Below are 24,929 nucleotides of genomic sequence, written 5' to 3'. Positions count from 1 at the left end.
GATGTAAATGGAAGGTTTCATTGTCTCATATAAAAATCCAGATAGTCAATAAAAGGATTCATTCACGATGTTAGCTCTGATTTTATTTCATTTTACTATACCAGTAATGCATGGAATGCCTGTGTGCTGTCACATCCATATGTGTATTCTGTTTTACAAATATATTGTTTTCACTCTGGTAGATAGTAATATGTAGAGGACATTTACATACACAGCACTATCAGTGACTTCTCCTACCTTAGCCACTGAATGAAGTGCTCTTATCTCTGCCGACTCTTCTGACCACTGAAACATGCTGCGGGGAAGAAGAGAGGGGGGAAGGAGGAGAGAGAAGGGAGGGGGGAGGAGAGAGAAGGGGGGGGGGAGGGAGGAGAGAGAAGGGAGGGGGGAGGAGAGAGAAGGGGGGAGGAGAGAGAAGGGAGGGGGAGCAGCTATGCTCTGTGAGGTCTCGAGAGTGAGCAGAAAGAGGACAGCAATCAAGCAAAATGACAGGAAAGTGGGTGGATCTGGACTCCAGAGCCAGATCATTGTAGACTCTCCCACAGGTATTTAGATCAATTTTAACAGAATAGGGGCACTTCTGAGAGGACTGGAAATATTTTTTGATATCAACAGCTCACATAGAATAAATGTAAGCAAAAAAAAGGAAACTCATACTTCTCTTTTAAAAAGAAATTCCTAAAATGCCCCCACCTACAGTACATGCACATACAAATATGTAGGTCACACAAGCACACAAAATCAATAATTGTACACGCAAGATTGAGGAATAACTCTGAGTCTAAAATTTTTGGTTAACTCTAAACTGATAAAATCAAAAGGGGTTTAAAGCGTCTCTTACTTATGAATATGTGTATTTTCGTTTTTTGACATTTCAAGGTTTTCCTTGTTGAAATATTTTTATTGGTGAAGGAAGGATAGGTACAGTAAATAATTAGCATATCATATGCAGAGTGTCATGAGGTGATAAGTACAACAAACAAGTATGGACATGGGAGTGGGTACAAAAGTGACAGTAATGCAATGTGGTTAACCACTTGCCTACTAGGCACTTCCTGCTTTCCTGCCCAGGCCTATTTTCAGCTTTCAGCGCTGTTGAACTTTGAATGAAAATTGAGGGGTCATGCTACACTGTACCCAAATTAAATCGTTATCATTTTTTCACACAAATATAGCTGTCTTTTGGTGGTATTTAATCACTACTGGGGATTTTTATTTTTTGCTAAACATATAAAAAGTCATAAAAATTTGAAAAAAACTGTTTTCATAGTTTGTTATAAATTTTGCAAACAGGTGATATTTCCCCTTCATTGAGGCTGCACTGATGGGCACTGATAGGCACTGATAGGCATTTACTGATGGGCACTGATAGGCTGCACTGATAGGCACTAATAAGGCAGCACTGATGGGCACTGATAAGGCGGCACTGATGAGGCAGCGCTGGTGGGCACTGATAGGTGGCATTGATAGGTGGCACTGATAGGTGGCACTGATGGGTGGCACTGATGGGCACTGATGGGTGGCACTGAAGGGCACTGATAGGTGGCACTGAAGGGAACTGATAGGTGGCACTGATAGGTAGCACTGATAGGTAGCACTGATGGGCACTAATAGATGGCACTGATTATGGCACTACAAACAACAGCTTAGACGAATGGTTGTCATATTCGAATGATAACTATTTGAACCTAAAATTCATCGGCGATAGTAATTTCACATCTATTAATTATCTAGAAGTCCACTTAGAGGGGAAACGGCGAATGGTAAAATTACAACTAATGCACACACGAGCGGAATGTCCGACAGAAAAAGTCAGACGGGAGCTTTTCATCGTCTATTCTGATCATGTGTAGGCCTCATCGGACTTCTTTTTTCAAAAATTCTTCTGCAATTGTCTTCTGCAGTATGTCCGCAGTCTCTGATTGTCTCCTGCAGCATGTCCGTAGTCTCTAGTAATCGCCTGCAGTATGTCCGTAGTCTCTGATTGTCTCCTGCAGTATGTCCGCAGTCTCTGAACCTCTTACGCAGTATGTCCGCAGTCTCTGAACCTCTCCTGTAGTATGTCTGCACTCTCTGACACTCTCCTGTAGTATGTGTCTTAATGTGCCCCTTTACTTGCTCAATTATTTGGGATTGCTCCACTGCTCAGTGAGAGGTAATGATGTGCATTAACCTCTAGCAACCAATCAGCGAACAGTAGTGATCTGCTTTAATCTCTAGCAACCAATCAGTAAGTGGTAATGATGTGCTGTAACCGCTAGCAACCAATTAGTGAGCGCTGATAATGTACATTAACCTCTAGCAACCAATCGGCAAGCAGAAATTATGTGTTGTAACCTCTAGAAACCAGCCAGTGAGCAGTAAGGATAGGCTGTAACCTCTGGCAAACAATTGCAATCGCTGCGTGATCTGCTGCAGTAAACTGATTTTGAGTCTACCTGCTATTTTTTGTATATCTCAGAATGGAGGGGGGGCCCCAAGAAAATTTTGCCCAGGGCCCAATCAAAATTTAAGACAGCCCTGGATGTCACTTATTATTATGAGTGACAATGCTGATGCACATGGAGATATATATATATATATATATGTATTCATACATGTCTATATAGGATTCACACAATATAAACCATTTTCCAAACAGATATTCCTTTAATGTTTTCATTTATTTTATCATTCTTTCATTTTTTTCATTTTTTTCCTTCCATTGTGCCTCAGTTTCTTTCGATTTTTTATTTCTTTCTTTTCCTTTGTTCATGTCTTTTTCGTATTCTCCCTCATGCAGTCGTTTAAACTGGTGTATGAGGGAGAGCACATTTAATATAAAAAAATGTTTTTCAACACATGGAACACTGTGTTAAAAACATACATATGTAAATTTTGAGGCTGATGCCGTTTTTTGCAGAGATCCTCTTTAAGTATGCCTTCCTCCTCCAGCACCAATGAAGCTATATACATATGTTAACACATGCGTTGCATTTCTTGTTTTTGTTTTCTGATTTTTGATGTTCTTACTTCCTATCTATGCTTTTAGAGGTGTATACATATGTCATCAGCAATTACAAACAACATGAAATGTACATATTTTAATAGCGATGTGGGTTACCATTGTCTGAACTACATTAAAGTAATGACATCGTGTAGGATATGGGTCTTAGCAGATCTAATACGGTGTCAAGCAGAACCAAGTTACCATGTGCAGCAAGAATCTGTTAATTTACCAATCTTCCAATTTTTCAATTAAACCCATCTTGTCGATTCTGACAATTTGTTCTGGCATGTGTATATAAATCACTGTCATTTGTCTAAAAAGTTAGCTATGAGTAAGCACCAGTAGTTACGGTGTGAAACATGTTAGCAAGTGATTTCAGCTTTTGCTGTATGGATTTTAACTAATAAAGAAATCGTTGATGGAGTGCGGCCATCTGGATTGAATTCTTTTCATATGATAGGCACTGGTATGTAACACTGATAGGCAGCACTGATGTTGAGGCACTGATTGGCAGCACTGATTGTCACTGATAGGTGGCACTAGTGGGCATTGATAGGTGGCACTAGTGAGCACTGGTAGGTGGCACTGGTAGGCAGCACTGATTTGCACTGGTAGGTGGCACTAGTGGGCACTGGCAGGTGGCACTGGTGGTCACAGATGAGGCGGTAGTGGCTCTAGCTGTTTCGGGACCAATGTCCCTCTGGCAGCAGCCAGTGATCTTTTTTTTTCTCCTCACGCTGACAGCATGAGGAAAAAAATAGCCAATTGCCGGCTCTGTTTACATCATGTGATCAGCTGTCATTGGCTGACAGCTGATCACGTGGTAAGGGGTCGGGATCGGCCCCTTACTCTGATTTATAATCAGCCGAGTTTCGTAGACTCGCTCATCACAGAGCACACAGGCAGCTCATGCACGGGAGGACATACATGGATGCCCTCCTGGCAATTTAGGCCTGTGCTATAGCTGTCTTTCGGCTATAGCGCAGGCATGAAGAGGTTAAATGATTATAATAGAAACATTGTCATCATGGTAAGGGAGACCAATGGTACCAGAATAGAGGAGCAAGTAGCAAGGAGAAGTGTAAACAAAACTAAAACATGCCATTTCATGGTTTTACACAATTTTGAGGCTTGACATACACATCTATTTACTCTTCAAAGTCTGATCATGTATAAGTGACAAAACAATTTGGAGATGATATTGTGTTTGTACGTGCCCTAAAATAAATTTAATAAACAGTTGTGCAAATTTCATGCAACATAAAAAATTGCAACTACCGTTATTTTATTCTATGGGTCCTTTATTTTTTGGAGGATGTTAAGTGTATATTAATGTAAGAATTGTGCTTTTTTAGCATATGTGTATTTTTTTTTTATATTATCCCAGAAACAAAAGGTCATGGAGGATTGGGCTATCTCCAGGTCTCCAGGTAAGTTTTCTGTCAACATGTTCTTTAAACTTGTCCTGAATTGGAAGCTATATAGTTAGTCTGGTTGAAAAAAAAGACACAAGTCCATCTAGTTCAACCAATAAAGGGGGGGGGGAGCCTGTGTATAAAAAAAAAAAAAAAAAAAGCTCAGACGCTTAAGGAACCATACTTTGCAAAGGTGTCTTACCTTGCATATTTTTATTTGTCATGCATCACAGTCTTCTGCTACCAGCACAGAAAAATGCTTACTGTGTCACTATGTCATTTCAAGTATACGCTACATCTTTTCTAGTGGTACTCTGTCCCAAGATAAATGAAAAATATATGTATGTTTTGTAAAAGTGTAGATAAAATTAGATAGACGCATAGATGACTCTCCCAGGGTATGAGCCTATGCATATTAGCCTTGTGTTTATATGCCTAATAAATGAAGCAGACTCTTTGTGTTTGGACACAATCTGGTATGTTCATAGTGAATCAGGCTGAGTTGCACCCAGCATCACAGTGGGTGTGTCAGACAATTGATGGAGAAGGTGATGTATGTTACGATCTGCCTTGTGTTACTGTGTAGCACAGCAGCAGATATGCTGCTGGGGAGAGCACTGCTGGTGCTCCAGAGCTGTGAAATAATCATCAGTCCAATTCTGCACCATTTAAAGTAAGCTGCTGTGAGAGCAGAAAGTGTGTCCTCTCATTAAATCACAGCATGGGAACAGGAGGCCACTCCAAGCACTAATTGTCCAGTAGCACTCTTGCCAAGGATGCTAGAAGCAAAGAATCATCAAAGTTAGAGAAGGTTTCAGTCCAATAGCTGAATAGCAAGTGAGAGAAAAGAAACATCAGTAGCACAATACACTTTTTTTTTTGCTGTGATTTTCTGCTCTCTTTTTTTTTTTTTTTTTTTTTTTTTAGCTAAAAGAAGCAGAACAAGCCTTAGAGGGGATAGCAATCTTAAAGAAATGAGGAGGAAAGGACAAAAGCAAGAAATTTTGTCTTAGAAAATGGCAGTAATCTACATTCCTGGTACCCTGACTGATCAAATGAATGGTAATTGGTGTAAGGGAACGAGAAAAACCATACACAGGCATCCAAGCTGAATATAAGGACCTGCTGGATCAGACGCAATGAAAGTAGAGGAGGCGATTATACAAGTTGTGTCTTTTATTTGCTCCCAGTCACTGGATGGAGTGGATAGAACTGCCTGTGATATGTATGCAGAGTGTTACCTGCTCAAGGTAAGCAGATTGTTATTCTTGTAAGATAAGGATGCTCTAATATCTATTCATCTCATCACTGTGTATCTATCTGAATCTGCAATGTAAGCTGGACACTAATATTTAAATTCATGTACAGAATGAATCATGTTAACATTACAGAGCTAGAAAGATGCTTAAATCCATAACAGGATAAGCAAAAGATTTTATAAGACTGTGTGACTGAAGACATGTTTCACTATCAGGCTATAGATCTATGTCCATTAACTCTTTGTGTTGTTAAACAAGCTATTTGCTTAATGTAAGAACACACGTGAGTGTAAACCTTTATTATGCATTACGTTTTGTGGCATTGCCATTGGTCAAGGAGCTAGCTCTGCCTCTATGTGTTAACTTTAGTGGACACAGCTTTTAATAAGGGTGCCTGCGATGAAACAAGACACTTGGCTTTATTTAATTAAGCAATGATGCAAAGTGCAGTGATGAAGTGCAGTAACCCTATAATGAATCCTGCTTCGCCTATCAACAGTTTAGAGCTGTCTGCACAATTGTAATGATTACAGAATGGTTGCTATAGACTTGTGCAATTTGCATTTTACAGAATATTTGTATGTATCTTCTTAAGTAGATCATCAGTCGCACACATTCTTAGTAGTGCTCATTTAAATTGATTTTAAAGGCAACTTAGAATATTATGCCAGTACTTTCTCACATTGAGCTTCAGAATTAGAAAGCAACAAGCTATTAGAATACCCTTATTATACAATTCCAATTTATGTCACAGGTGTCTATATTTTATTTTATTTAAAAAAATATATTTTTTTTAGTTATGAGGTTGATAGATGACCTTGTGTTGAAATGAATCAGTCAGTTAAGTAAAAGGGTACTGTGAGTAGCCTTGTGACCACAGATGAATGAATTACAGGCACTCATGTCCCAAGAGAAAAGCTTTTCTGTCACCAACTTTCAAACGGGGTTTCAAACAGAGACAAAGAAGTAACAGAGCATCAGCACTCTGTGGAATGACAATCCCTGAAGGGGAAACATGTGGTTACAATTACAGATGTCTTTCCTTTCAGCTTTCTTTAAGGTAATTACACTTGGATATAATACCAGCGAGAGCTAATTTATTAAATTAAATAGTTCCATTTTGGTGTCACACTAGGCAATTCGTCACTTGGATTGTTGAATGTCACTTGTCAAACGTATATCACAATATGCTCTTTGAACGAGCTTAAATTAAAAATTAAGTTTTGTGACTTCTGGATAGTTAATATTGATAGGCGATGTATGTAAGTATTTATTTCATTTTTTTTATCACATGCTCAGCATTCCTAGTTTCTAGGTTGCAATAAGCAATGATAATACCAGGCATTAATTATTACTGCTTGTTTGATATATTTTTGGAAATGACAGCTGGAAATGATCCCCTGGGTATGCCATATTTTGTCTGTTATTACAAATACTACTGAAAGTGTTCCAAGCCCAGCAATAGCTTTGGCTTTCTGTCTATGCAAATTGTAAATACTGGGTGCCAGAAATTTGGGACAAAAATAATTGTGTGTGTCTGTGTGGATTTCCTTCACATAGTAATCAGCATTTGTGTTTCCTTGTCCCATTAATAAATTGCACTCTAAATGAACATCAATACCCCAATCTTCAACACCAGTGGGCAATATAATTTTTATTTATTAAGGGAAAACATTTCACTCTGCTTCAAATATAAGATTAATATTGCATTTGAAAACACCTTCTTATTTATCTGCATTTAAATTAGCATAAAGTATTAGGGCCACTCCATCTACATATTATTACATACCAATCGATCAATCAATCAATCAATCAATTAATTAAAAATGTACAGTAGGGCTAGCTTTTAGGAAGTCTTTCATAACAATAAACTTTTCAAAGGCAATACAGAAATACATCAAATGAACATTTTGATATTGCATTTATTGTTGATTGAAAAAAATCTTCCAAAACCATACATTTTCTAACTGTTCTGCCATCTAGTTTGTCTGACTTAAGAAGATGAGAATGCCACTATGCTGCCACCTCTTATTTTACTGCCTAAGGCAGAAGTGGCTCTAAATACAACTAATGTATCAAAACTTGGGAGCCATATGCAATATCAGTAATAAATTGATGACTTAAAAAGTTCTAAAACTTACATTTTCTCAAGTAAATCTAAAAGACTAGTGTGGGAATTAATTGAAAACCGATCAGCTTTGAAAAAAATTTGGTAACATTTGCTTCCCTGTCATGATTGCCAAGGAGTTCAAATGTACTCAGAATGAAATGCAAGCTGATCAGACAACTGGTGAGTCTTGTCTGATCAGCTGCATCAACAAGCCATCCATACAGCTTCAATTCCTGCTGTTAGCTAGGATGCTATGGCACAGAGATAATCATCTCAGAATCCCAAGAGACTTGTTTAGCTCCCAAATTGTAGGGCCCTCCAGCTTGAGTGAATGCTCTGCAGCTAATTATGGGGGAAAAAGCAAGGAGCAAATAAATATACAAGAGTATTGCCCCAAACTGAAGCCCCAAAACAGATATTTAATAATAATATTGTTTTGTTCTCGCTCACTATGAAAATACAGATATGCAGAATTGAGTGAATGGTAACATGACCTAAATGGGCAAAAGATTATGTTTTGTGTGGATGGGGTTTTAAATAGAACTTATGAAATCACATCTTGGCAAATACAGCAGTCATCCTCTCTAAGGCTGGGAATATAATCTTTCAGTCCATTTTTATTCATAGCAAAACCTGCTAACCACAATAGTTGCCATTGTCAAGGAAGCCCACATTGTATTAAAATGCTGAAACATAGAGCATGAGGAGTCTATATTTATTTATTGCAGTTTTTTATTAAACAAAGCTGTCTTAGTCATTAGTGTCTGTGTGCCTGTGTGTCAACACGTTTCACTGATCTGCTTTCTCAGGACACACACAGGGGTGAAGAAAAAGCAGGTCTCACTTGTCTGGATATGAATACGCATGCATGTAAGCCTCCCTGGGTGGGCAATGGAGAACAGAGGAAAGCCAAGCACTGTCTCACCCACAACTGTTGTAGTTAACAATTGGTAATAAAGAAAAATATATTTAGGGACTGCCATACATCACAAGGCAACATATACAGTCCTGGAGGTGCCAAAGATGGTGTAAAGGATTCACCTGGTATTGGTTATAAAAGGTCCCAAATGCCCCCAGCCATTGGTTACCCTCCGTTTGAGGGGAGGGGGTAGAAAGGGCCACATAGATTCAGTCCCCAAATCTAGGTAAAGGTGGTTAATAGAGGAATTGGCTATCCCACCAATCCTCCAAAGCCAATGCTCAGAATATAATGCGCAATCCAGGGAGATTGTGGTCTAGTAAAAGATTTGACTTGTGTTTTTTATTCATTTTTTTTACATAAGGCAGTCTTAGGCTTAGCTATGGATAGTCAGGTATACATAGATTGTAAAAGCCTAACAACTAATAAGTTAAACCCCCTATTGTTTTCACATGTCAGAACAAGTGTGACACAATATCAGCTTATTAGGTGCTTCACTGTATTTCCCAGTATGCAAAGGTGCGCATCTTATGAACCTATTTCTTGCTGGTCTTTGGTAGGAATTACCAATAGTTTTGCAGTAATTCCTGAAAGGTGTATTACACTATTCACTAACATTCATTAAAAAGTGATGACTTGAAAGTACTGACATAAGTTATAATTTGAATATATGTTAGTTATAGAGATACCCTCCTAATACAGAAGGTTTTTATGTTTCCACACTTCAAACCCAACCTATCAAACATGCATATTAGGACAGTGGGCAGAACTTTGCAGATCATTCCGTTATGCCACTGTGGCAATTGTTCATGCAAAACTGCTGGTCTTTATAACAGATACATCCTAATTTTAAAAAACTGTTTCAGTTGCAGTTGTTTCAGGCTGTTGCATGTTCTGAATATACAGTTGGCATAAAGTGTAAAGGCACAAGTTGTAGTGGCCTTTGTAGTACATACAGGTTCAATTTGACCAACAGGGATGAGAAAACTGGGCAAAGTTTGGTTTGTAGGAGGTTCAGTAAACCCAGCAGGAAGTCCACAAACCCCAAACATAGTGCCAAACCATTTAGAAGTTTATGGAAGCTGAAGCTTGTCATTTTTTTCTGGCCTTTTCCAAGGATAATTTGCAAGCTTATGTTTTAAAAGGACATGGGTAGCTAGGCAGTACCATGTACCAATGAAAACAACATAAAAATAGCATTCAGTGTGGAGAGATTCTTTGCATGCAGCTAAGAGGACAACATTAAAATTACACAATTTGCACAATCAACTTTTCTGAGGGATTCCTCAAAGCTGCATGTGAAGTTACTACTCAGTACAATATAGTCCTTTAAAAATTACATTTAAAAAATGGCAAGGGGTTCTTTTTTAAAATCCTTACCAGACACTCACCCAAGCATGCAGTCTTTGTGACCAGGTAAGGGAGAGCAAAAAAGCATGCCACTTCCCCGCCCTGTAAAATACCAGGCCACCTGCCCCTCAACAATGGAGAGGTACCAATGTTGAGGGCCACGGGCCACTATCCCCCCTTATTTTGTCCCCCAAAATATATGTGGGTTTTTCTACAGGGTTTATATAAGGAGGCCCCTGATATCCTGATAATAAATATAGGGTACCCCTTGATTAATCATTCCCAGTAAGTAGTAGAGTAAGATGTAGATCCATTTTTTAATCACAACAATCCAACTCCTGACAATATTTACATGCTGCCACAAGGACCTGCTGAACAACAATGCTTTCCAGCTGCACTACTACTGTTAAATGATAGAATCCCACATACTACTGTAATTTAAACAACATCATCAGGGATCTGATATTTTATCAATGATGTCGCAAAGAATCATCAGCTGGTATGTTTACATTTCATTAGTAGGGTTATGGGTAGGCAAAATGGCTTCCATTTTTTAGGTGGTTTGCATACAGGCTGGGATAGGGTGGAACTCATGTTCAACCCAAACTCGAAGCTCATCCTTATTAACCAGCATCACTTTGGCTCCATTCACAAAAGCATGGACCACATGTGATCCTGAAGCTGTCAATTAAGAATTAGAATTAGAATGTGTACTGGGTGTTAAGGAGAGGGCGGCCGTCGTGTTCTTAACAACAAATGACTCATCAGCTGTCAGTGGGGTTCCTCACTGACAGTGGAATATAAAAAAAGAATTGCATTAAAAACGTAAGAGAAAAAAAAACAGTGTGGGCCCCCAGGTCTGGTATGGATTTTGAGGGGAACCCCCATGCCAAAATCTAAGATAAATGGTGTAGGGTCCCCCCAAAATCCATACCAGACCCTCATCTGAGCATGCAAATAGTGAGCCCCCCTCCTGAACCATACTAGGCCACATGACCTCAACATGGGGGTGTTTTGGGGCTCTGCCTTCCCCTCAAAGCACCTTGTCCCCATGTTGATGGGGACAATGGCCTCTTCCCCAGAACCCTGGCTGGTGTTTGTGGGGGTCTGTGGGCAGGGGGCTTATCGGAATCTGGAAGCCCCCTTCAACCCAGATCCTGGCCCCCTCCATGTGAATGAGTATGGGGTAAATAGTACCCCTACTCATTTACCCCAAAAAAAAGTGTAGTGTAGTGCCCGATGCCACCACCAACCTGGAAAAAAAAAGTCTCTGCTCCCAACGAAGGGTCCTTCCATCTGACAGTTCTTAAAAAACTATGGGAGGGTGCCACCAGCTGATGTCACGGATGGCACCAACTCTTAGTTATTTAAGAACTGTCAGATTGCGAAGCTGTCAGATGGTGGGAGCCATCACCGGGAGCAAAGCTTTTTTTGCCGGATTGGCAGTGACGTGGACATCGTGATCGGCGATGGATCTACACTAGGGGACTTTTTTTTATTTTTGTTTTTTTAATAAAGAACTTGTCAAAAACTGCCTCCTGTCTTTTACACTACACTTTTTTTGTGGTGAATGAGTAGTGTACCAGGTTCCTCATACTTATTCACATGGGGGAGTGGGATCTGAGTTAAAGGGGGGCTTCCAGATTCCGATAAGCCTCCCGCCCACAGACCCCCACAACCACCGGCCAGGGTTGTTGGGAGGAGGCCCTTGTCCCCATCAACATGGGGGCAAGGTGCTTTGCGGGGGGCAGAGCCTCCCTTGCCCCAAAGCACCCCCCATGTTGAGGGCATGTGGCCTGGTATGGTTAAGGAGAGGGGCGCTCGCTCATTCCCCCCCTTTCCTGGTCTGTTGGGCTGCATGCTCAGAAAAGGGTCTGGTATGGATTTGGGGGCCTCACACCTTTTTTTTTTTTACACTTTGGCATTGGGGGTTCCCCTCAAAAGACCCCAAGGGCCTAGTATGGATTGGGGGGTGGACTCCACGCTGTTTTTTTTCTTAATTTTTCATTGTCGGCAATTCTATTTTTTACATTCAGCTGTTAGTGGGGAACCCCACTGATAGCTGATAACTCATTGGTTGTTAAGGATGTGGCGGCCGCCTGCTTCTTAACAACACAGTATCTACTACTGTTTATACACGGTATTTTAGTAGCGTTTTTTTGTGAACAACAAAAAACTTTTTGAAAAACGCTGTCAGGGATTTAATCACATACTCAAATGTGGTAAGATACCACATTGTGAATAGAGCCTTACATGCTTACTGACTATCTTATCATATTGTCAGTTAAATGCATTGCTCTGTGACATTAATCACTCTTTGAATGTAAATGCCTGAAACCATTTACTTTGTACTTAGGAACAAAAAATCGAAATCTTCTAAAGATTTAAAAGTGATTAATGATCAGTGATATTTACAAACATCTTATTTATTGTCAAGTTCATTTGTTTTTAATCTCCAACAGTCCTAATGATTCTAGGATTTCTGCAAAGTAGTACATTTAACTCTTAATGAACTTGTTTAAAAATTAATTTGTTTGTTTCATTTACATCTCTATTTTGCATATGTGTAAATATTCTTAAATTCCAGAACAAAAAATTACCTAGAGTAGCACATATGTCTTTCAAAATTATAGTTTAAGGGTTCATTAATACTGTATGTGTGGTGACCTGCGTTTTCCACAGTTCGCCACACACAGTATGACACATATAGGGGGTTATTTACTAAGGCGAATCCACTTTGCACTACAAGTGCACTGGAAGTACATTTGGAAGTGCAGTCGCTGTAGACCTGAGGGGGGCATGCAAGGAAAATAAAAAACAGCATTTTTGCTTGTACATGATTGGATGATAAAATCAGTAGAGCTTCCCCCTCATTTCAGATCTTCCCCTCAGATCTACAGCAACTGCACTTCCAAGTGCATTAGCGGTACACTTGTAGTGCAAAGTGGATTTGCCTTTAGTAAATCAACCCCATAGTTACATAGTTGGTAAGGTTGAATAAAGACACTAGTCCATCCAGTTCAACCTTTGTGAGTGTGTGTGTTTGTGTCAATAATCATTTGTCATATCCCTGCATATTCTGTTTGCTAAAATGCACATCCAGGAGTCTTTTAAAACTATCCATACTTCCTGTTGACACCACCGATTGTGGAAGAAAGTTCCACATTCTTATCACCCTGACAGTGAAAAACCCCCTACGCAGCTTAAGGTTAATTGGCATCTCCTCCAGTCTCCTCCAGTCTCATTGTGTGGCCCTGTGTCTTCTTACACACCCTGAGACTGAATAGAAGTAGAGTAGAAATGTCATCAGCACACTGAGTATTCCTCAAAAGAGTCCAAAGTTTTATTCACATGTTTTCTTCTTCTCCAGAGAGAATACATTTAGTGCTTGAAGTCGTTCCTTGTAATTGAGGTCCTCCAGTAATTCATTTTGTTGCCCTTCTCTGGACTCTCTCCAGCTCCAGCACATCCCTCCTGAGAATTGGTGACCAAAACTGGACAGAATACTCCAGACATGGCGAATCAGAGTTTTATAAAGTGGCAGGGTTATTGTTTTTTCTCTGGAGCAAATTCCTTTTTAATGCATGCTAATAGTCTGCTGGCTTTGCTTGCTTCAGCTTGACATTGTATGCTATTGGTAAGTCTGTCTTCTACTAGGACCGAAAGGTTTTCCCCCTAGTGAGTAATTTACATTTATATTTTTAACCCCTAAGTGCATTACTTTACATTTTTCAACATTAAACCTCATTTGCCATGTGGTTGCCTACCCCAATAATTTAGTCAGGTCCTCTTGTAAAATTTCTATATGCTGCTGTGATGATATTGCCCTACTTATTTGTGTGTAATCAGAGAACACTGAGATTGAGCTATTTATCCCATCCTCTATATCATTCATAAATGAATTAAACAGCGTTGGTCCCAGAACAGATCCTTGGGGGACTCCACTTACCCCTCTAGACCATTTTCAGTAAACGCTATTTATCACTATGCGCCCTTATACCTAGATTTCTATCCAAGAACAAACCCTATGGTCTATGCCTACAGACCTCAGTTTGTAAATGAAGCATTTGGGGGGGGGGCTTTATCAAATGCTTTTGCAAACTCCAGATACACCACATCCACAGGCCTTCCCTTATCTAGATGGCCGCTCACTTCCTCGTAGAATGTTAACAGGTGGGTTTGGCAAGAATGACCTTTCGTAAACCCATGCTGATTACTACTAATGGTACTGTTTTCATCAGCAAATTCTTGGATATAGTCCCTTAGCATCCCCTCAAACAGTTTACATACTATCGATGTTGGACTGACAGGCCTGTAGTTTTCAGGAATATGCCTCTGCCCTTTATTCAATATTGGTACCACGTGGGCTTTTTGCAAGTCAGCTGGTGCCACTTCTGTCAGTATGCTGTCCATAAAGATTAGGAAAAGTGGTCTGGCTATACCCTGACTGAGTTCTTTGAGGACTCTCAGGTGTAAGCCATCTGGTCCTGATGATTTTTTTAAGCTTTTCTAGATTTTTTTTGGACTCTGGATTCTGTTATCAACAAGAGTACATGCTGTGACAGGTTACTAACAATACAGTCGTGTAAAAGCTGAGGAGAAAAAAGTATTTAGTACAGTTGCCTTCTCCTTATCATCTGTGACCAACTCCTCTTCATTATCCGTTTAGGGGCCAGTATGGCCTTGCTTTTTTACTATTAATATATTTAAAAATGCTAGGGCACAAAGAAAACAGCTGTTTTCTATGTGCCCTATTCACACCACAACATTGAGTGAGGAAATACACAGCATGTCCGCATTTTTCTGCACCACACTGGATGGCACTTCATGTCACCGCACATCAAGGCAAAGCACCATGTTGCTGTGCAGTGGCATGATTGAAATGTGACATTTCAAATGAAGTTGAGGAAAAACAACATGCTGAAACGTGCATCGCTCTGCTCCCTGCTGGAGCTGGCACTGCACCAATCTGCATAGTAAAATGCTGTGTTTTATCATGCAAGCTAGTGTGAGCAAAGCCTAACTTACAACAATACTATGAAATATCCATATACTTTGTCTTTTTACATGAATCAACCCCCCCCCCACAGACACACACACACACACATACACACACACACACAATTCCTTCTACTTCAAGGACTGGACCAATAGACCTTCATTGTTAACATCTCAAATGAAAAGCCTATCCATCATCTACAGCTGCCAAATTAAAAATCTGTGTAGCAATTCTAAATGGTTGTCTAAATGTTAAATGCCTGTTCACAACAGGCATGTTTTCATACATTTTTCAGCATTTTTAACACAGACAAAATATGGACTGAAAATATACTGTCTTCTAAAAGACTTGTTTGTATTACAATGCTAAATTGCACAGAATGTTACATTTTCTGTGCGTTTTTCTTCATCAGTTTGATTCAAGTTAATTGCTTGGTGCAATGCTTACAGTAGTGAGTCCTTAGTTCTCAGCCTGTTGCCTTTCTTAGATCCTCACCTTTCTACATGCTTCTTATATTAATATATCCCAGAAAATTTTCACTTTGCCCCCACATTCATGCAAAGCATTGCAGTGTAAAGGTGTGCATAAACATACAGGTTTCATACAGCGAAAGACTGTGTTAGACCTTCTTCAAAGATAATCAGTTTATACTTTGGCACTCCGCACCCGAGTGCACACACACATGCTCTATTTCAATCGCCTATCACTTAAAGTAGGTGTAAATCATTCCTAAAGTACTGTGTATCATAATCAACTGCACTGTTTTCACTTTTGTTCTTTCCTTTTTGCCTCTTGGGGCTGCTGATCTTCTGCAGCCACTTGCAGTCTACATGCACACACTCCAGTGATGGCTGCATGACTTTATTTATGGTGGGTTTTCTATGGCATGACAGTGGACCACACTTATGTGTAGTACAGTGGTAACACTTTGCCCTTAACCTCTGACCATTCGTTGTAGGATGGAGAAGATATGCTGTCAGTTATAAAAATTTGATTTTTTATGTTCTTATCATTATGCCCAGCCTCATCACATTCCAGATATGAGAGTTTATTTTGATAATCTCTCCATTACTATCAGTGAAGTCATGCACACATTTGGAGGAAGCCTCGGGCTCACAAATACATATATAAATATATCAGTAGTAAGCTTGACAGGGATGAGGAGGAGAAAGATATAAATAGTAATAGACTATAAATGCTTTTTATCATATTTAATGGTTGCACATGCAAGAAATAGTAACTCACACAACATGTCTGACAAAGCAGTACATTTGTGCGCCTAAATCCACATAACAGTATTAATTTACAGAGCCAATATACAAAGTAAACTGATGAGTAATTGTGACAAGTACCCGAGCTATGGACATTTGTTATGTGCTAATAGTGCTAACCAATTAATGTATGTGATATGTGATTAAAGTGATTCTTGGAGCTGCTGCTATGGATTGGGGTTAAAATAACCTTAATAGATTGCTATCAAAAAGAACCAAGCACTGCTTCTCATAATTACCATATATCAAATTAAATAAATTAAATAACAATGTGCAAAATCAGACAAAAAGTCATAAAAATATATGTATACACATATGAAATCATAAGTGCAACTCAAAATGCCAGTGCAACAGTCTTGATATATACAGTCTCTGTACAGTTCAAAGTGTCAGTGCAAATGTATCTTTTAAGTGCAAGATCCAAATTGCTGTGCTCCCCGTTTCACTCCCCACTCACCAACAATAAATGACTCTTAAGCTCCATACACACTATTAGATTTTCTGCAGATTTTTGTCTTCCGATTTAACAAAACCATATAATATGAGGTCAAACCTTAAAAGTTTCAATGTGTATGCAATCAGGCAGGCCCTGGCACTACATGGTTTTGGTAAATCTGAAGACAAAAATCTGCAGAAAATCTAATAGTGTGTATGGGGTCTAAGAGTCAGAATGGCATGTGATTGCCCTGATGTAATATGGATGGTCTCTTGCTTTGCTCCACTCCTGCGATTTATGGTCATTAGTGATGCAGCATATACATGTCACAAAAGAGAGATTCCCGTAGCATAATACTGTTTGGCTTTATTAAAATAAGTTTCAAACAATTACACTCACAATTGTGGCTTTGATACAAGCATGTAGTATAGGATCAGATCGCCGCCTCAGCGTGCGTTCCAGATGCCGGAAATTACGTCACCGCACAGGACCGCATACAAAGTAAAGTAACAGATAAAGCAAGTGGTTTACCCTAAAATGCAGCACAGGTGAGGATGGAGTATGGTCTCAAATGGACGTTTTTAGGGTATAGAACCCCTTAATCAGTATACCTGGTAACTTGTCAGAATTGACACGACAATGCAAAAATGTCCTTTTGTTTGCTGAGTGGTGGTCTGTGGTTTGATTTTTAGACACTCTGTTCTGTGGGCTGTTCATGCCAAGGAGTGGTTGGCAATGTCTACTTCTTTCTACCCTGTTGATATTTTGTCATGACAAGCTAATGAACAACATTCTGGAATAAGCATGCAATGTATGAAGTCAGAATTGCCTTGGTACAACACATTTATTTGCATGTGTCAAAACAATCTGGACCTGGTTTGTAGAAACTTAGTCATAGAGGGTTATTTACTAAAGGCAGATCCACTTTGCACTACAATTGCACTGCAAGTGCACTTGGAAGTGCAGTCGCTGTAGATCTGAGGGGCACATGCAAGGAAAATAAATAACAGCATTTTTGCTTGCACATAATTGGAAGATAAAATCAGCAGAGGTTCCCCTCATTTTAGAGCTTCCCCTCAGATCTACAGTGACATACAGCGACTGCACTTCCAAGTGTGCTTTCAGTGTTGTCGGAAATTCCGAATGTCAAGAACGCGGTGATGTACAACACGTACGACGAGCCGAGAAAAATGAAGTTCAATAGCTAGTGCGGCTCTTCTGCTTGATTCCGAGCATGCGAGGAACTTTGTGCGTCACAATTGTGTACACACGATCGGAATTTACGGCAACGGATTTTGTTGTCGGAAAATTTGAGCTCCAGATCTCAAATTTTGTTCGTCGGAAATTCCGACGGAAAATGTCTGATGGAGCCTACACACGGTCGGAATTTCTGACAACAAACTCCCATCGAACATTTCCCGTCGGAAAATCCGACCGTGTGTACGCAGCATTAGTTTAAAATCATAAGAATTGTCAACATTACCAATTGTTTTTCATCATACTTCTTCAACTGTGGCAGTTGGAGTTCGTTGAGCCCCAGTAAAATCTACCATCCTAATATGACCTTTAACCAGTGAGCCACTGCATTCCAAAATTTTCTGATGGACTAACACTAAAAAATCATGTGATAGAAGAAGGTTTAAGTGTTCTGTCTACAGAGGACAAAGTAAAAGTATACTGTAATTGATCCTATCTTCCTACATGCTGTGAAAGGCTAGCTACATGGTCAGATAAGATGCTCCCCCACAGCAGTCTAACTATGCAGCTAGCAAGAAGATAGTCTGCTTTTGTCTCCAGCTCCAAGAACTTTCCCAGGACAAATGTCAGCAAAAGGAATGCAGAGGGAAGGGAGGCTGGCTGCCCCCCTCGGGCCCCTCCTTCCTTCATTTCTCTTGCCGCTGTTTGCCTTGGGAAAGTACTTAGAGCCAGAGATAAATGTGGGCAATCAATGCAGCTGTCTCCTTGCTATCTGCATTGCCAGATGGCCAAGTGCGAGAGAAAGAGAGTGTCCTGCCCAACCACATAGCTAGCCTTCCACAGTTTATAGGAAGATGGGACAAAATACTACATGTACTTTGTCCCCTTGGTGGCAGAATACTGTACTAAAATATGTCATGTGGGAAATACAATGTTGACCTAGGGCATCTATGAATTAGGCATCTATGAACTATGAATTATGATCTGTTTACAATCTAACATTCCAACTGGAAGCTAATGATGCTTTCAGAAGAGTCATTTTAAATCCATTGTACTGAAGGTAGAAGAGACTCACTATTAGAACTATTCAAATAGCAATAAATATTCAATACAGGAATGGAAAACAAACTCTGTGGAAGATGACTTCTCTTGCAGTTGGAGATTACCAAAATGTTGCCATAATGTATATACACCAAATTTTAAATCCAAAACAGTTTTCTGATTTATAACTTTCCAGTATTACAATTCATCATAACAGTGATAATAAACCCTTACATAAGCCCTGGTGAAGTGACTAGCCTGGGGTGAAACATGGTAATGAATAAAATCCTTCTACATTAGCTGTGCCGGGTTTTTTTTGCTTTGTTTTTTTTTTTCTACAGCTTTTTCTCCTCCACAGCTATCCGAAGTACACAGCTTAGATGGTATTTCTTAGCTTTCAGTAGGGAGGGGGTGGGGATCTGATGAAACACACTTCCCAGCTGAGTGGTGGGAATGGACACACTCCCTTCTACACAGTCTTACTGAAAATCATGCGCATCTGATGCTATCAAGTATCAATCACCTGCTGTGTGCTGGAGTGTCAGGGTTGGGCTCAGCCCTTCCTTCTCATAGCTGGCTGCTCAGCTGTCGGCCAATTGCCAGCTCCTATCTCTCCACAGTGACTCACTTGTTGATGATATCCTGTTTGTCAGTCCTGCCTACTTAAGCCGTCCAGTCCAGATGATCTCTGCCTTCACCTTAGTCACATCTCTAGAGATGCTCTCCTGTGTTCCTGTTAAAGACTTGCTTGGCTGACATTCCTTCCGTTTCCTGAACTCTGGCTATGTTTTGACTACGTTTACTCTGTTTACCTTTTTTATTATTATTAAACTAGTGTGATTTAACTGTACTTCTGTCTCAGTCTGATTCATGGTTTCTGCCAGTAGGCGAAGGCCATGAATCCGGAAGATGCAGTGAATTCACTTGTTGGTAATATTTTTTCCAGATTGGATGAGCAGGATCACCGCATGGATCAGTTTGCCATGGCGTTACAAATGCTCCTGGGTCGCACGGCTCACCTGGAATCTCCCACTGTGGCTGCTCCAGGTACAACCTGTGTTGCAGGCCATCCCTGCTGCTGCTCCAGTCTCTGTGCAAGCACCCGTCTTGAGTATTACCTCTATAAGAGGTATGTCTGGTTCGGCTCCGCTTCCCCAGCGATTTGGGGGCAATCCAGTCCAATGCAGAGGGTTTCTCAACCAGGTTGAGATATACTTTGAGATGCTGCCCCATGCTTTTCCCACGGATAGAAGCAAAGTAGGTTTCATGATATCTTTGCTTTCTGAGAGAGCCTTGGCCTGGGCAAACCCTCTATGGGAAACACAAAAACCTGTTGTCTGGGAGACGCAAAAACCTGTTGTTTTGAGTTACCCTGTGTTTGTGACTTCTTTTAAAAGGGTATTTGATGTTCCCGCATGCTCCGCTTCTGCTGCCAAGTGCCTCATGTCCACCAAACAGAGTACCAGAACTGTTGCCGATTACGCCATTGAATTCCATTCTCTGGCAGCAGAGGTTGCTTGGAACAATAAGGCCCTTGTGGCTACTTTTTCTAATAGTCTCTCATGTACCATCAGGGATGAGATAGCAGCCCAAGATATACCCACTGAGCTGCAGAGGTTGATCATGTTTGCCATCCTCATTGACTCCAGACTCAGAGAAAGACTCCCTTTTAAGGAGCGCTTGTGGAAGCCTCCTGTACATTTGTCTCTGAACTTTGCAGTCCCACCCTTGCCTCCCTCACCTCCCATGCCTCCTGGTACCGAGTCGGTCTGTGAAGATGAACCCATGCACTTGGGCTTCACGTGTCTCTCTGCGGATGAGAGAGCCCTTAGGAGGAGGGAGAGATTGTGCCTTTATTGTGGCCAGGTAGGTCACTTTTTGAAGTTTTGTCCTGCCCATCCGGGGAACGCCTGAACCTTGAGGTCCTGTCACAGACAGACCTTAGGTGGCATTGTTTTGTCTCCAGTTATCCAGAAGGATAAGCCCCTGGTTTCGGTTACCCCTTGTTGGGCTGAGTCGTCCATCGAGATACAGACTGTAATCAACTCTGGGGCTGCAGGCCTGTTCATTGATGCTGCCATTATATCAAAGCACTCAATTTCACTGCAGCTACGTGACACTCCACTTGCCATTGAGGCTCTTGAGGGAAGACCTCTACAGCCTGCCCACGTGACTCATAAGACGGTTCCGTTGTCCATGGCCGTAGGGGCTCTTCACCATGAGATAATCCAATTCCAATTTGTTTCCTCACCTAAGTTTCCACTGGTTATTGGATATCCTTGGTTACAGAGGCACAACCCCTCTTTTGATTGGCTCCATGGTGAGGTTCTCTCCTGGCTGCCACAATGCAGTAAGACATGCTTCCAGAAGGTAGCCAAGGTCCTGTGCACCTCTTCACTCTCCTCCCTGCTGGAGGAATACCACAATTTTAGCGATGTCTTTGACAAAGGTCAAGCCAGTAGTTTGCCTCCAAACCGGTCGTATGATTGTGCAATTGACCTTCAACCTGGTGCCATACCCCCTCGTGGCCGGTTTTACCCTTTGTCGGTCTTGGAGGATAAGGCCATGGAGGAGTATGTTGCAGACGCACTTTCTCGAGGTTTCATCTGCAAATCCTGGTCTCCTGCTGGTGCTGGTTTCTTCTTTGTGAAGAAGAAGAGTGGCGAACTGAGACCTTGTATTGATTATAGGGGTCTCAATTGTTTCATGATTAAGAATGCCTATCCGATTCCATTGATTATGGAATTATTTGACCACCTCAAGGGAGCAACAGTTTTCATAAAGCTTGATTTGAGAGGGGCGTACAATCTCCTGAGGATTAAGGAGGGCAACGAGTGGAAAACAGCGTTTAATACCAGAACAGGCCATTATGAGTAACTTGTAATGCCTTTTGGCCTTTGTAACGTCCTGGCAGTTTTCCAGGAATTTATTAACGATGTCCTCCGAGATTTGTTGCAGTTATGTGTGGTGGTTTATCTTGACGATATCCTCATATTTTCCAAGTCCCTGGAGAGCGACCACACAGATGTCTGTTGTGTGCTTCAGAAACTAACAGAGAACAATGTCTATTGTAAATTGGAGAAGTGTGAATTCCATCGTGAACAGGTTACATTCCTGAGTTATGTCATTTCCTCTGCTGGTTTTTCGATGGACCCAGAGAAACTTTCAGCAGTCCTACAGAGGCCCCGACCCGTGGGTTTACGTCCTCTGTAGCGTTTTCTTGGCTTTGCCAACTATTATCAGAAGTTTATTCGTAACTTCTCGTCTCTGGTCAAGCCCCTGACTGATATGACCAGAAAGGACGGTAACCCACAGAGTTGGTCTCCGGAGTCCATTAAGGCTTTTGAGAGTCTCAAGGCTACCTTTGTTTCTGCTCCTGTGTTTGCACATTCTGATCCTACATTACCTTTTATCTTTGAGGTTGATGCTTCTGAGATGGGAGTTGGCGCCCTTCTGTCTCAACGTCCTACCTCTGAGAGCACTATGCATCCTTGTGGCTACTTTTCCAAGAAATTGTCACCTGCGGAGTGCAATTACAAGATTGGTGACAGAGAGCTGTTAGCGATCATTTTAGCCCTAAAAGAATGGACACATCTCCTCAAAAGTACCACTGTGTCGGTGCTCATTCTTACTGACCATAAGAATCTCACATTCTTGTCTGAGGTTAAACGCCTCTCTCCCAGAAGGGCGCGATGGGCTCTTTTCTTGTCAAGTTTCAGTTTCATTCTCTCATTCTTACCTGGAGCTAAGAATGTAAGGGCTGGCGCCTTGTCACAACGCGAACCCCGTTAAAGTCTATGGGACTCAAACGTGAAAAATCAAAAGTGCTAATTTTAAAGGGTAATATGCAAGTTATTGTCATAAAAAGTGTTTGGGGACCCGGGTCCTGCCCCAGGGGACATGAATCAATGCAAAAAAAGTTTTAAAAATGGCCGTTTTTTTGGGAGCAGTGATTTTAATAATGCTTAAAGTGAAAAATAAAAGTGAAATATTCCTTTAAATATCGTGCCTGAGGGGGTGTCTATAGTATGCCTGTAAAGTGGCGCATTTTTCCCTTGTTTAGAACAGTCCCTTCACAAAATGACATTTCTAAAGGAATAAAATTCATTCAAAACTGCTTGCGGCTGCAATGTAATGTTGCCTCCCCCCCAGCCCATTACCAGGCCCTTTGGGTCTGGTATGGATATTAAGGTGAACCCCGCACCAAAATTTAAAAAAAAAGGCGTAGGGCCCCCAGGCCTATATACTCTGAACAGCAGCAGTATACAGGCGGTCCCCGAGTTACAAACAAGATAGGGACTGTAGGTTTGTTCTTAGGTTGAATCTATTTGTAATTTGGAACAGGTACATTTTGTAAGTGTAGATTCATCCAAAAAATCTATTTTTAAGCTTTTTGGATAACAAAGGGAAGGGTTATCATCACCCCTGTAACATTTGTTTTGCTGTCTGTGCCCCTGTTCAGAGAATTTCACCTCACTTTCTGTCCCAATGACAATTGGATTTTGAAAATGTTGGGTTATTAGGGAAACAAGGAAAGCATCAGTGGGGAGACACCTTTTTCCCATATTAACTCTTACAGGAGAGAATTTCCCTTCCTAGGGGTAGATTACCTCTAACTTCCTGTTGTCTCCTTCCGTTTGTAAGTAGGAGTCGTTTGTAAGTCGGATGTTTGAAAATAAGGGACCGCCTGTATATACTATATGGCCTGCCCTATACACTCTGCGGAAAATTGGGCCTTAGGTGTTGGTGGTACCAGAACAATGTAAGCCCTCACAGTTACTCTTGGTGGGCACTGGAACGGGCCCTGCTGTGAAATATTAGATCAAAAATTGTAATTATGCGCCCCTGTTAAACAGGGGCATAAAAATTGGGCCTTAGGCGGTGGTGGTGGTGGCACAACACTGTAAAGCCTCACAGATACTTTTATTTAGCGCAGGAACAGGCCCTGCTGTGAAATATTAGATCAAACATTTTTAGTTACGCGCCCCTGTTAAACAGGGGCAGAAAACTTGGGCCTTAGGCTGTGGTGGTGCCACAACACTGCAACCCCTCACAGATACTCTTGTCGAAGGCAGGAACGAGCCCTGCTGTTAAATATTTGATCAAAAATTGTAATTACACGCCCCTGTTAAACAGGGGCAGAAAAATTGGGCCTTAGGCAGTGGTAGTGGTGCCACAACACTGCAACCCCTCACAGATACTCTTGTTGAGCGCAGGAATGAACCCTGCTGTTAAATATTTGATCAAAAATTGTAATTACGTGCCCCTGTTAAACAGGAGCAGAAAAAATGGGCCTTAGGTAGTGGTGATGGTGCCCTGAACCGAAAATATTCTTAGAAGCTATCATCTTGAAAATTGAGGAGGAATAGGATAGTCACTCAGCATAATAGGATAGTCACTCAGCATATGCAGTCTTCAAGGGATCCCATATCCATAGAAAAATCAATTGGTTACATCAGCATCAGGTGCTTGGTAGCTGGTGATCCAAGACTGATTCATTTTTTATGAACGTGAGCCAATCAACAGAGTCTGTGGACAGGCACACTCTGTAATCAGTTACAAAGCCTGCAGCAGCACTGAATGTGTGTTCAGAGAGAATGCTGGATGCAGGACAGGCCAGTAGCTCAATTGCATATTGAGCAAGCTCTGGCCAGTGGTCCATCCTCAAGACCCAGTAACCCAGTGGATGTTCTGGTGGAAAGGTCTCCAAGTCTGATCTTGCCCCTAGATATTCATGCACCATGGAATTCAGACGCTGGCGATGGTTGCTGGAATCGATCAGACCTGGGCGCTGAGGACTGAAGAATTGCCTGAAGGCATCAGTCAGATGGCCACCTCCTCCACCGCTCTTTCTGTGACTGAACAAAGCCTCAGCAATACGTTGTCCAGCACCAGGAAATTGTAACCTTCCAGGCTCTGGAAACGCATTGCACAAACCTTTCT

At 41.1% G+C, this 24,929-nt stretch overlaps 1 protein-coding gene across 3 annotated transcripts in view; it reads left to right on the top strand.

The window, feature by feature from the left end:
• The first annotated feature begins 4,948 nt into the window (after positions 1-4,948).
• Positions 4,949-24,929, top strand: part of GRM3 (glutamate metabotropic receptor 3) — a 433,119-nt gene continuing 413,138 nt past the window's right edge. The window contains exon 1 of one of the 3 annotated variants that reach the window (XM_073619543.1): positions 4,949-5,654. The gene's annotated coding sequence lies outside the window, so the exon portion shown is untranslated. Of the gene's footprint in view, positions 5,655-6,605; positions 6,724-24,929 lie in introns of those variants that run through there. The other 2 variants (XM_073619541.1, XM_073619542.1) reach the window with 2 other exon arrangements.

Source organism: Aquarana catesbeiana, linkage group LG03 (assembly GCF_042186555.1).
Source record: "Aquarana catesbeiana isolate 2022-GZ linkage group LG03, ASM4218655v1, whole genome shotgun sequence".
Classification (NCBI taxonomy): Eukaryota; Metazoa; Chordata; class Amphibia; order Anura; family Ranidae; genus Aquarana; species Aquarana catesbeiana.
The sequence above is the reverse complement of the archived record's forward strand: the minus strand, read 5'-3'. Positions and strand labels throughout refer to the sequence as shown.